Source organism: Balaenoptera physalus, assembly GCF_965194825.1.
Source record: "Balaenoptera physalus genome assembly, chromosome: 16".
Taxonomy (NCBI): Eukaryota; Metazoa; Chordata; class Mammalia; order Artiodactyla; family Balaenopteridae; genus Balaenoptera; species Balaenoptera physalus.
In genome coordinates, this window is record NC_138898.1 from 68,649,332 (window position 1) to 68,663,413 (window position 14,082).

The window sequence follows — 14,082 nt, forward strand, 5'->3', positions numbered from 1 at the left end:
CCGTGAGCCACAATTACTGAGCCTGCGCGTCTGGAGCCTGTGCTCCGCAACAAGAGAAGCCGTGATAGTGAGAGGCCCGCGCATCGCGATGAAGAGTGACCCCCACTTGCCGCAACTGGAGAAAGCCCTCGCACAGAAACGAAGACCCAGCACAGCCATAAATAAATAAATAAATAAAAATAAATAATTAAAAAAAAAAATACTTAAAGATAAATTTAACAAAAGAAGTACAAGACCTGTACACTGGAAACTATAAACACATTGCTGACAACAATTTTAAAGTATCTAAATAAATAGAGAAATTCCATGTCCAAGGATAGAAAGACCCAATGTGATTAAGACGGCAATTCTCTCCAAATTGGTCTACAGACTCAACATCATTCCTATCAAAATCCTGGGTGCTTTTTTCCGAAAGTTGATACTAAAAATATATATATAAAAGCAAAGGACCTAGAATCTCCAAGTAACTTTGAAAAAGAACAAAGTTGGATGACTTGCATGTCCCAATTTCAAAACTTATGAACATTTATAATGACATCAAAAGACATGAAACACTTAGAAAATATATATATATGTTTAAGATCTGTATGATTAAAGCTACAAACACTGGTAAAAGAAATCAAAGATAACCTGAATAAATGGAAACATACACTGTCTTCATGGGCTGAAAGACTCACTGTTAAGTTGCAAATTCTTCCAGGTATAAATTCAATGCAATTCCAATCAAACTCCCAGTAGGATTTTTTTGGTAGAAATCAACAACCTGATTCTAAAATTTATATAGAAAGGCATAAGAACTAGAACAGCAAAAAACAATTCTTAAAAAGATGAACAAAGTTGGAGAATTCCAACTTCAAGACTTACTATAACGCTACAATAATTCAGGAGTGTGTGGCACTGGTTATAAGATAAACATGTAGATTAATAGAACAGAATAGGGAACCCAGAGACAGACCCACACAAATATGCTTGACTTATTTTTCATAAAGGTTGCAAGATCAGTTCAATGGTACTGAAATAATTATTGGACATTCATATGCAAAATAAGAAACCTCTACCCATATGCCACATGGTCTGCAATAATTCACTCAAAATGGACCATAAACTGAAATATAAAACCTAAATAGATCATAGACAAATATAAAACCTAAAACTTCTGGAAGAAAACATGGCAGAAAATCTCTATAATCTTGAGTTAAGCAAAGATATTTTATATGATACCAAAAGCATAATCCATGAATGAAAAAAATGACAAATTTGACATGACCAAAATTTAAAAAGTCTCTCCAATAGCCACTGCCAAGAGAATGAAAAGGCAAGCCACAAACTGGGGTATGCAAAATGCACATCTGATATCTGGACTTATATCCAGAATATATTTAAAAAAAAAAAACACTTCAAACTCAATAATAAGAAACAAGCAACGCAGCAAAACATCGGCAAAAGATTGGAACAGACACTCTACCAAAGAAAATATGTGAATGGCAAATTAGCGCCCCAAAAGAAGCTCAACATCATTAGCCATTAACTAAAACCACAATGAGATACTACTACCTACCTATTAAAGAGGTCTTTTTTTTTTTTAACTGACAATACCATACATTGGTTGAGGATGTGAAGTAACCAGAACACTTCTATATCGCGAGTGGGAATGCAAAATAGTACAGCCACTTTGGAAAGCATTCTGGAAGTTTCTTGTAAAGTTTAGCATACGTTTATCATATGATTCAGCAACCCCACTCCTAGGATTTAACAAATCAAATAAAAATGCATGTTTACACAAAATCCTGTATGTAAATATTCTGGCAACTTTTTCAGTCACTCAGACGAGGCAACAATCTAAACACCCTTCAGCTGGTGAATGGAGAGAGAAAATGTGCTATGTAGCTATACAATGGACTCAGTAATAAAAAGGAAGGAACTACTGATACACACAACAACTTTATGAATCTCAGATGCTAAGTGAAAGAAGGCCACATGTTGTATGATTCCATTTATTTTTTTAAATTTTTATTTATTTATTTTATTTATTTTTGGCTGCGTTGGGTCTTCGTTGCTGTGCGTGGGCTTTTCTCTAGTTGCGGCGAGTGGGGGCTACTCTTCGTCGCAGTGTGCGGGCTTCTCATTGCGGTGGCTTCTCTTGTTGTGGAGCACGGGCTCTAGGCACATGGGCTTCAATAGCTGTGGCACATGGGCTCAGTAGTTGTGGCTCGTGGGCTCAGTAGTTGTGGCTCGTGGGCTCTAGAGCACAGGCTCAGTAGCTGTGGCTCGTGGGCTCTAAAGTGCAGGCTCAGTAGTTGTGGCGCACAGGCTTAATTGCTCCGCGGCATGTGGGATCTCCCCGGACCAGGGCTCAAACCTGTGTCCCCTGCATTGGCAGGTGGATTCTTAACCACTGCGCCACCAGGGAAGCCCTGTATGATTCCATTTAAATGACATTTTGGAAGAGGCAAAACTATAGAGACAGAAAACAGATCAGTGGTTGCCAGAGGCAGGGGGTAGAAGGAGGGGCTGACTACAGAGACACAGGAGACAATTTTGGGGGATGATTAAAACGTTCTATATCTTGACTGAGGCGGTTGTATGTATGTGTTTGTCAAAATTCACAAAGGAGGAAAGTCAGAGAACCAACACCTTCTGATTTCAAAACTTACTACCATTTACAATAGCACCAAAAGACATGAAATATTACATATCTTTAAAAGGTTGAGTTTTACTGTATGTGAATTACATCTCAATAAAAAAGGGTGAATTTTCCTGTATGTAAACTACATCTCAATATTTTTTAAACATGCTGTCTATTTCTCATCTTATAAAGTAGTATCTAGTACCGTGTCTGGCCCATAACAGATGCTTAATAAATATTTACTGAATGGTTACAGCCATTGTCATTGGAACTGACTTTTCATCATTGCAGTGGCTGTTGTTTTTGTTGGCTCGGCACCTCACACCCCACCCCCTCTGGCTATAGGCCTCACTTCCCTCGCCTGAACAATCTGGCTTGCTGTCATGAGCACGTGACAAAAATCTGGACAATCGAGAGTGTTTCCTTAGGCTTTTTCTCCAACTGAAACTAGTGATAAAATTACCTTTTTCCTTTCTGGTTATAGATGGGGTGCCAGATCAGCCTGAAGCAATACCTTCTTTCAGTGGAGAACCTGGTCCAGAGTCTGAAACTGACATGAGGGGGAGAAGCAGAAACAACACAGCAAGAGAGAATTGACGCAAGTCATTGGACCTCCTTGTCCTGAGACCAAAGCCACTCCTGCCTTTTCCAAGGTTTGGTTACATGAGTCAGCAAATATCCCCTCTTTTTAAGTAAAAAGAGTTTCTCTCACCTGTTACCAAAGATTTTGAAAACCACGAATAACAGTAACAATAAAGCCAACATTGATTAACTGCCTACCCTCTGCCAGCCACATTTTACCTACTTACCCTCTTCAATCCTCCCCACAACTCTATGAGTTAGGCACTCCTTTTATCCAAATTTTATAGAGGAGAAAACTGAGGAAACTCAGAGGGCAAGTCATCTGTCCAAGGTCTCACAGTAGGTGCAGGTGTATAGTGAGTATCCATATGGCATCAATACCATTGATTTTTCTATACCTTAAACCATTTAAGGGGGAACTCTGAACTCTAAAATTGCTTTACAGCCGTGGTTCTCAATTGTAGCTGCACGTTAGAATCACCTGGGACACAAACAATCCCATCGGCCAGGCCACATGCCGAGACCAACTAAATCACAATCTCTGGGTTAGGAACCCAAGTGTCAGTATTTTTTTAAAGCTCCTCAGTGATTCCAACATGTGGCCCAGGTCAAGAATCCCTGACTCAAGGTTTAGATTTGTCTTTCCCACCAAAGGCGCAACTGCATCCCCACCCTGCACTGTAACAAAGAGAAGAGAAATATGCTTGACCTCCCACAGAATGAAATTGGAATCCATAATTAAATTCGGATTTCCAGAAATTCCAGAATTAAATTGGGATCTCAGTTAAAAATACTTTCAAGGCAGAAAAATAAGATTTCTGTGCAGGGACTTTTAGAGAAAAACATATAGAGGTGTCCTATGTCGATCTTTATAGTGTTGTTTATTTGGGCCACAAAGGGGGGTAATCAGAAAAGTATAACCCTAAACTTTTTCAAGCCCCCAGTGATGCAGGGCTTTTGCCAATAGAGCCAACTATCAAAACAGGAGAGGTGCAAGAAGAATATTATCTGAGCCTCAGTGACACCATAATTACTCCATGTTTGGCTTTTAACACCTGAATCCTGGCTCTTACATAATAGCAATAATAATAATAACATATGTCACCCAGACAGTGGGGCTTTCTGCCATATTTTCATCCCATTTTCAGGGAATGTCTAAAAGGACAAAGCCTTTTTCTTTGGGGGAGACTTGCAGAAACATAAAATTTGGGATTTGTCACTGCATTTATCCATCAGTCTCTCAGTGGATTGTAAGGAACTAATTCATCACTCCGTTATTCTTCACTTTTCCTGCAAGGAGAGTTGCTACTGATGTTCTCAATTTGGCCTTTTAGACAGAAATAAAGCTGCCCCTTTCCCAGCAATGAGTTTTACTGTATTCTCTTGATGAGACTGAGCTATGTGGGATTCTAGCCCCTGGGACAGAAAACATTAGTCTGTACCTGCTGTAAGGGTTTGGATTCTTCCTGCCAAGTAGATGTGACCTTACACTCTCCTTCCAACTTTATGACTCCAGAACTCATTCTAGCCCTGGTGAGGAGACAGCTCCACCCTCAGGCCACTTTCTGTAAAGGTTCTTTTTTTCATACGTTAAATTTGTGTGCAATGGTGGTGGGGGCGGGCATCTAGTGGTAGAAGCCAGTTGGCATGGGGGTTAAAAAGATGAGATCCGGAAGCAAGCAGGCTTGGGTTCTGTACTAGTCCCCTCTGGCTGCCATAATAAAATACCACAACCTGCGTGGCTTAAACAAGAGAAATTCATTTTTTTCTCATAGTTCTGGGAGGCGAGAAGTCCAAGATAAAGGTGCCAAAAAATTCTGTTTCTGGTGAGACTTCTCTTCCTGCCTTACAGAGAGCTGCCTTCTCGCTGTGTCCTCACATGGCAGAGAGAGACCTCCAGTGTTTCTTTTCTTATAAGGACACCAGTCCTATCAGACTAGGGCCCCACCCTTATGACCTCATTTAACCTTAATTACCTCCCTATCTCCAAATACAGTCAAGTCACATTAGGGCTTTAACATATGAATTGGGGTAGGGTGTGTGTGTGGGTACACAATTCTGTTCACAGCAGGTTCCATCCCAGCTCCAAATGACTATCTGCGTGACTCTGGAAAAGTGAATCAACCGCTCTGGGCCTCATTTTCCTCATCTTGTCAAATGGAGATAACAGTACTAATTTGTAACATGGCTTTGATGACTGAATGAGGTTATAGCATGTAAAGGCATAGCACAGCACCTCTCACATAGTATGCATTTTTTTAGTCACCATTTTTATTTAGTTTGGCAACTAAAGTTCAAGCAACAATGGACTCAGTGAAGCAATGAAGTGAATGTGGATATATATTTTTAATTAATTAATTTATTTATTTATTTATTTATTTTTGGCTGTGTTGGGTCTTCGTTGCTGCGTGCAGCCTTTCTCTAGTTGCAGCGAGCAGGGGCTACTCTTCGTTGCAGTAGGCGGGCTTCTCATTGCAGTGGCTTCTCTTATTGCAGAGCATGGGCTCTAGGTGTGAGGGCTTCAGTAGTTGCAGCACATGGGCTCAGTAGCTGCGGCGCGTGGGCTCTAGGGCACACGGGCTCAGTAGTTGTGGCACACAGGCTTAGTTGCTCCACGGCATGTGGGATCTTCCCGGACCACAGATTGAACCCATGTCCTGTGCATTGGCAGGTGGATTCTTAACCACTATGCCACTAGGGAAGTCCCACTTTGGATATATTTTGAGGGCCCCATGTTTCCTCCCTGTCCCTGGTCCCACTACAGAACCCGCAAGGACCCAACCTCTCTTCTCCAGGTCGAAACTGAAGTCAGGGTCTGCTCTATCTGTTCTCCTTGTCAGAGCTCATATTTCCACTGAGACATCATGGACTTTGGAGTCAGTGAAACCTGAGTTCAAATCCGGACTCTGCCACTAACTAGCTGTATGACATGACACAAGACTCAGGCTGCCATAACAAAATACCACAGACTAGGAGGCTTAAATAACAGACATTTATTTCTTATGGTTCTGGAGGCTGGGAAGTCCAAGATAAAGGTAACGAACGGGCCATTTGGCTCCCGGGGAGACTCTCTCCTGGCTCGCAGATGGCCACTTTCTCTCTGTGTCCTCAGATAGTAAAGAGAGAGAGCGCTCTGGCCTCTTCCTCTTCTTATAAGGACACTAATCCCATCATGGGGACCCCATCCTCATGATCTCATCTAAACCTAATCACCTCCTAAAGGCCCACCTCCAAATACCACCACATGGGAGGACTGGGGCTTCAACATATGAACTTTGGCAGGGAGCATAAACATTCAGTCCGTAACACTCTCTGAGCCTCTATTCATCAGTATTCTTTCCACTGCAAGTGACCAAAAACCCAGAGCAAAAGGATTAGGCACAAAAGTGACTTTGTTGATTCACAAACAGAAAAGTCCAGAGATATTCTGGCTTGAGGCATGTCTGGACTCAGAGGCTCAAATGATAACAACTAGAACCATTCTCCCATTTTCCACCTTTCTTTCCTTGTGTTGGCTTTATCCTCTGGTAGATCAGGATGTTGCCATTTCCTCTAGGCTCATATTCTACAGCCTGAGCCACCTAAGACAAGAAACATGACAGCATGTTCCCTAAGCCTCCAACAAAAGTCCCACATCGGCTCTCATTGGCCTCACACATCCATCTCTGAACCAATCACAGGGGCCAGAGGGGTAGGATATTCAGATGGGCCAGTTCTCAGGCACAAGGAGCCAAGAGACGGTCAATCCTACTTGAGCTTCGGGCTAAGAACAAAAGAAGTGGCGGGGGTGGGGCGGGACTTCCCTGGTGGTCCAGTGGTTAAGAATCCACCTTCCAATGCAGGGGATGTGGGTTCGATCCCTGCTCAGGGAACTAAGATCACACATGTCACGGGGCAACTAAGCCCGCGCGTGCGCCACAACTAGAGAGGAGCCCGCTCACCGCAATGAAAGATCCCGCGTGCCACAACTAAGACCCAATGCAGCCAAAATAAATACATAAATAAATATTTTAAAAAAAAAAAAAGAAGGGGGAAATGTTGGATAAGAAAAGGCAGCAGATGACCACTACACAGCCCCAATTTCCTAGTCTACAAAATGGGAAAATGGTACCAAGCTCTCAGGATTTCTGTGAGAACAGGATTAAATATGTGTTAACGTAATACTGCATGGCACTAACAGCACGTGCGCACACACACACACACACCTGTATTCCAATATTCTAATTTCATAAGGCCCTGCCCTTGACCTTCATGCTTTCCCCTTCTGTGGCAATCATACATCTCCTGTAAACCACAGTAGAAATGATCAGTAGAAAGCACTGTTCAGGCATCCTGAGCCTCCTGAGGCAAGATGTTAATTAACGACACCCCAACCGGGATGAGTAACTCTTCCGAACAGAGGTCTCCAGAGTCGCCCCAGAGGGAGAGACGATGCCCCCTAAGTGCTTTGCATGTGGAAGCCACCAGGGTCTCGGGAATTCCCCTCTGAAATGCAAATAGACCAGGAAGGGCTTTATCTTAAACACCAGCTAATAGCTACTGAGCTATCACTTAGCACAGCAGCAGGGATTATCTGAAATGGGTCTTGATAGGGACTCTGGAGGGAGAAGGGAAAGGAAAGCATATCAGGTGACAGCAGAGAGAGGAGAGGGTGCCTAATTTCTGCTTTCAATTTTTCCTGGGGCATGATTTTCACACAGTTCTCTTTCAAATCTGGGCTGATGAACCATTTAAAAGAATAAGAGCAGCTAGAGGTTAGAGAGCATTCCCTCTAAGCCAGGCTCCATGCTAGGCACTCAGGAGCATGACTTTATTTAATCCCAGCTCCCACTGTGCCTTAGTGTGTGGCCTTGGGCAAGTTACAGCAGCTCAACAGACCCCTTTTTTTTTTCAGCCAAAACATCTAACAATAAGGGGATAACATGAATTGAGTATTTACCGTACACCAAGCATATTTTTACATATATTAACTCATTTAAGCTTCATAATATCCCTATGAAGTACTATTATTATTTCTATTTTATGAGTGAGATTACTAAGATTCAGAGAGGTTAAGTAACTTACCCAAGGTCACACAGCCAGGAACTGACAGAGCCTAGATTAGAACCCAGGCAAAGTCCATGCTTTTGGCCCCTCTATATTGCCTACTAACACTGATCTCAGCAAGCCGGAAGCTTTCAAACACTTTAGCTTTTATTGCTATTTCTCTATGTTAACATAAAGATATTAATAACGGAGGTAATATTCTTATCACCATCATCATCAACATTATTAGAAGATTCAACAAAGATATTTTCATTTTGGAAAATAAAAATTATAAAATGAACTATCTTGTGTTATTTACATCTGTATCACTTAGAGGTATTTAAAAGCAAGCAATAAAAACCTACCCAAACACATTCAAGCAGAATTAATATTTATTGAAAAGATAGGTCACAGAAATGAAGGGAAGATATAGATATAAAGATACAGATATAGATATAGATATAGATGTAGATGTAGATGTAGATGAATGTGTTAACCAGATAAAGGACTCCTTTCACAATGTATATGTGAATCAAACCATCACGATGTACACTTTAAATATCTTACAATTTTATTTGTTAATTATATCTCAATAAAGCTCTCAATTAAAGGAATGAAGAGGAGCAGAAACTCATCAACAGCCTCAAAAGTAAATGACTTTGCTTCAATCACCTCCCACCCCTGTGTGTCTTGGCTCAAGACTCAGATTCCCAGAAGACAGAGCTTAGATTGACCAGCAAGGCTCACGGACCCAGCCCTCTGGCTGGGAGGGGAAGTGGGGTGAGTTTCATGATTGACAGCCCCATCAGAGCCCTGCAACACACAAGGGATAGTTCCCAAAGGAAAGTGACACTGAGCAAACAGAAACAACCAATGACACATAGAGCCGCTCGCATAGCACTGGGGCTCCTTCTAAAAGTGACAGAACCTCGTGGGAGGGAAGGTCCTCATCTAAGCTTTAAGATCTATCATTTGAAGAGCTTCCAGACAGGCATAAAGGGCTATAACAAAGATAACGTTATACCCAGTTAAAAGTCTGAAGTGTCTCAGACCCTCCTTGAGATTCAAGGCCAGAGCTGGGTATGGACCTTCAAGGTACTTAAGCAGCTTCTCAAGGTGCAACACCCAGAAGAAAATGCTAACTGGATTTATGGGGCACGTTATTGAAAAACCCAATGACCATGTGTCATAATTTAATATGCTGAAGGAGAAGCAAATGGCGCTAAAGGCTTTGTATTCACTAGATAGACCCTGAGCCTGATTTATGTGTTGAGTGCAAATTCCTTCCAGGGGTACGCAGAATGACAGGTCTACACTACCTTTTGTGTCTTTGCTTCTTGACTCCTTCCTTTGTATCTGAAAGGATTCTCTAGGCAGTACAACTTTTGCAATATCATCACTGCTTGGTACATCTGTGCTGAGAGCTGGACATAAAGGCATACCAGAGGTGGAACCACACCCATGAAATGGGACACAGCCACGGCTGGACATTGTTAAAATACTTTGGAAGGAGATATCATTTCCCCTGTCTTTCTGTAAGGGTTGCTTTCAAGATATAACAAGCCATTTATTTATTCTTCTAACACTTATTGACAACCATTAAGAAACAGACTCTGCTAGGCATTATGGTTACAAAAACATAAGATGTAGCTCCCACCTTCAATGTTACTCACAGAGTAGTGGAGACTGAGCATATTAGAAAATGTACTAAAATAGGAGTGGAAAGACCTCGGTTCTAACCTACCTGGACCACCTATTTATTCAAACTCAAGCTTATCACTTACCCTCTTTGATCCCCAGTTTTCTCATCTGAAAGATGCAGATAATAGTAAATCTACATCTATACCAAAGGCCATTAGAAAGCTCAAACCATCTAGAGTAAGCAGAATTGTGTGCTTCACAGCACTCTATAAATTCAGTATGATTCGCACATTCGCAATCATTATCATACATTTCTTGAGCATCAGTTATTTGCAGGCTCATGCCAAAGACTTAAGATTTGAATCTACTGTAGTGTTTTAGACTTCAAATAGATTCCCATTTGTTTTACTCTGCTAGGGCTGTATAACAAAATACCACAGAGTAGGTGGCTTGAACAACAGAAATTTATTTTCTCACAGTTCTGGAGGCTGGAAGTTCAAGATCAAGGTCTGGCAAGGTTGATTTCCAATGAGACCTCTCTGCTTGGCTTGTAGATGACACCTTCTTACTGTGTCCTCACATGGCCTTTTCTCTGCGTGCATGCACGCTTGGTGTCTCTTCCTCATTAAAAGGACACCAGTCTATTGGACTACACCCTCACCACCTTATGATCTCTTTCAACCTTAATTACCTCTTTAAAGGCCCTATCTCCAAAGACAATTACATTTGTGGGTTAGGGCTTTAACCTATGATCTAGGGGGAAACACAATTCAGTTCATAACACTCTTCAAACTGACTAAATCAATAAGAGGGTTACTTATCATGACATAACAGGAAGTCGACAGGGGAAGAGAACTTCAGGGTTGGCTTAACACTGACATCAGGAACCCAGAACTTCTCTCCACACTGTGCTCCTGCCCCACTTCACAGAATGGGTTTCACCCCCAGCCTGGCTCCCCTCACTGACACGGTTGCCTGTGGAAACTGGGCAGTGGGCGTCTTTAATTCAAGTACAATGAAGGAGGAAAACGGGGTTTTCTTTCCCAGAAGCCCTCAGTAAGTCCCTCCTGGCATCTCGTCGGCCCAGATTTGCATGGGCCCGCCCACCCCTGAACCAATCACTGACGAGGGGAAGAGACCTACTGGGCTTACCCTAGATAAACCACCTGGAGGGAAACGGATGTGTGGGGTGCACCCCAGGGACCGCCGTGCTTCCTGTCCTCAAGGACTTTATATTCTAAAGATGAAAAGGCAAAGTATCTTTGAAAAGGGGATACTGGGAGGGTAGATTTTTCTTTTTAATTTTTCACTTTTCTTTGTGTATATATACTCTCTGCAACCATCTGGTTAGAAAAGACAAAGTTTGGAAGTTGATTTCAAATGAAGAAAAGAAGATTGTTTGATGGGGAAATGGTGCAGCTGTGACAAAGTTTTTACCTCTTCACTAGAGAGGGAAAGGAACCCCTTTCTGGGCTTTCATGTGCCAGTGGCTGTGTTGCTGGTTTGTAATCTCATTTTATCCTCACACCCTACCTAGAATACTGGTAGGATGAACATTATTCACACTGCGGAAGAAACAGAGGCCCAGAGGTTCAAAAACTGTGTTCAAGGTCTCACAGCCCCAGTGTGTCTGACTCCACATCCATGTTATTTCCAGGATATTATGATGATTCCTAAAGACAGTTGGAGCTCTTCCCTCCACAATTTCCCCCCTTTTATAATAGCTACAACAGTAACAATAAGTACAATTTATTGAGCACTCACCATGTGTCAGGCATTGTACAGAATATTTAAAACATGATAGCAACCAGAAGTATAATTTGTGAAAATTAGTCAACAGAAACCTCATTTTAAAATGGAGTCAGGAGACCAGAAGGGGGAGCTCTCACTCCCTACCACTCAACCTCAACTGCAGACCCAACAGGAAGGGACAATCCTGGCATCTCCAACAGAAAGAAGGTTACCACTTTACAACCCATTCTTCATTTCTGACAGCGCCTCCCAACTCCCCCTTCTACTCTATAAAAGAATGGTTTCTTTGTTCCCTGGACTTACCTGTGGTTTGCCATACATTGCATGTATTGAATTGTAGTTCTTTGCTGTTCCTGAATAAGCAATTTAGCTGATAAAATAAATGGCTGTTTTACTGTTTTAGGTCAACACATGTATTTAACCACTCCAACCCCCAAAAAGATGCATGCACTAGGGCTTCATGGAGAAAAGTAAAATTCTTATAAAGACTATTTAAAAAGCCTGAATGATGTAAGACAAATACCATGTTTGTGAATATAATAATTTAATATTGTAAAGATATTAATTTTTTCCCAACATTAATCCATGGATTTAATGCAGTTCTAATGAAAATTCCAGCAGAATTTTTTGAGGAATTGGAAAAACTGATTCTAAAATGTATATGGAAATTTAAAAGGCATGAATATCTAAGGTAATTTTGGAAAATGGGAGTAAAGATTTATTTTACTAAATATTAAGACATCTTACTAAATCATAGTAATTCTTTTAAGTGTGGTATAAGTAAATCGATGAAGCAGCATAGAGATTCCAGAAACACTCCTACATATATAGGAGACTTGTTGTCATAGCCCAATAAGAAAAAATGAATTATTTGGTAGATTTTCATGGGGAAATCGGTTCACTGTGTGGGAAAAATAAAATTGGATTCCTTCCTTCACATCTGAATGTGAAAGACAAATTATAAAAGTAATCAAAGAAAATGGAGGAAATATCTTTGCAACTTTAGAAGTGGGCAGGCTCCTAAGCAATTTCTAAAAAGAGTCAGCCATAAGGGGAAATCATGAAGTGTTTGATTACATTAAAATTGAGATTTCTGCTCAGAAAAGAACATCATCCACACATTTCACAACTTGTAGACTGTGAGAAGATATCTAAAACTGGGCTGACATTGATATCTAAAGAAACTCCTACTATCAAAAAAAATAAAAAATAAAAAGGCAAGAAAATTTTAGGAAACCCAATTGAAAAATGGGCAAAGTCTATGAAAAGAAAATTAATAGAAGAGGAAACACTAATGGCTCATAAGTATATGAAGAGATACTCAACCTCATTAGTAATCACAGAGAAGCAAATTAAACCAACAATGATATATCACTTTACACCCATCAGATCAGCAAAAATTACAAAGTTGGAGAACATCAAGTGCCAGGGAGAAGTGTCAACTAAGCAACTATTCCAAGTAGCAATCTCTCAGTACTCAGTGCAATTAACTATTCATCTGCCCAACAGTCCCCTGCCTGGATATGTGCCCCAGAGAAACTCTCCCACAAAACCATAAGGACGCATGCATAGGATGTTCACGGTAGCTTTCTCTCTGACAGCAAAGACTTCCATGTCCCTGTTCTTCTTCACTAGGTCTATGCACTGTGATCTATGCATACGTTGACTCATAGGCCATAGTCAGAATTTAATTAATTAGATTTACATAGAACAAATGAAGAGATGTCAAAAATATAGCGTTGAGTGGAGGAAAGTAAGGTTTAGGGCCCCAAACCATTTATGTAAACTAATCAAAAACATATGAAAACAACTCTATATATTTTATCAATTATGTACATACAACTACATTAACATATGAATGGAGAACTGGGAAATGGGAAAGCGGATATTCTGGATAGTAGAAGGAGTGCCTATAAGAGAGATTAAGGAGACATGGGGATGGAGGAGAACACGTAATAAAAGGAAATAAAAATGTGAGGGGCTTGCTCTGACCAGTGAATATGAATAAATCTACTCCGTGCCCCTGCAGTACCAAGCTTGCTCGCCAAAATGGTGGGGAAAATGCTTTGTGTGCATTATCTCATTTAACCCTCACCAAAAACGTTATGAGGTAAGTATCACTGTTTGTCCCATTTTGTTTTGAAAATTAAGTCTCAGGGAGGGTAAGGAGTTTGCCCAAGACCACGGAGCAAGTAAGTGGTAGAAGGTGAATCTGTAACAGGGCTCTGTGCCTCCAGATCCTGTGCTTTCAGCGTCACGTTCCACCGCCTGTGCTCAAAGAAGCCCTTACTAGAGTTCAAAGTGGTGGAACATAAGTGTATTAAATTACTTCACTCACGTCTGACTCTCCTGAGAATCTAAGATGTTCCCTGATACAGGCTTATTTTTAGTGGAGTAGCAACACCTGACGAAGCAAAACAACCTGAGCTCAACAATTTCACGGCTTCGAATGAAAA

At 41.1% G+C, this 14,082-nt stretch overlaps 2 long non-coding RNA genes across 4 annotated transcripts in view; one reads left to right on the plus strand and one right to left on the minus strand.

Moving 5' to 3' along the window:
* LOC309646346 overlaps window positions 1-5,861 on the minus strand; it is a 218,325-nt gene extending 212,464 nt beyond the window's left edge. For 2 of the 3 annotated variants that reach the window (XR_014255307.1, XR_014255308.1), the window contains exon 1: window positions 3,090-5,861. This is a non-coding gene — a long non-coding RNA (uncharacterized lncRNA). Of the gene's footprint in view, window positions 1-203; window positions 2,456-3,089 lie in introns of all 3 variants that reach the window. The other variant, XR_014255309.1, reaches the window with a different exon arrangement.
* Window positions 1-14,082, plus strand: part of LOC309646348 — a 400,408-nt gene that overhangs the window by 119,843 nt on the left and 266,483 nt on the right. The gene's annotated exons all lie outside the window — the stretch shown is intronic.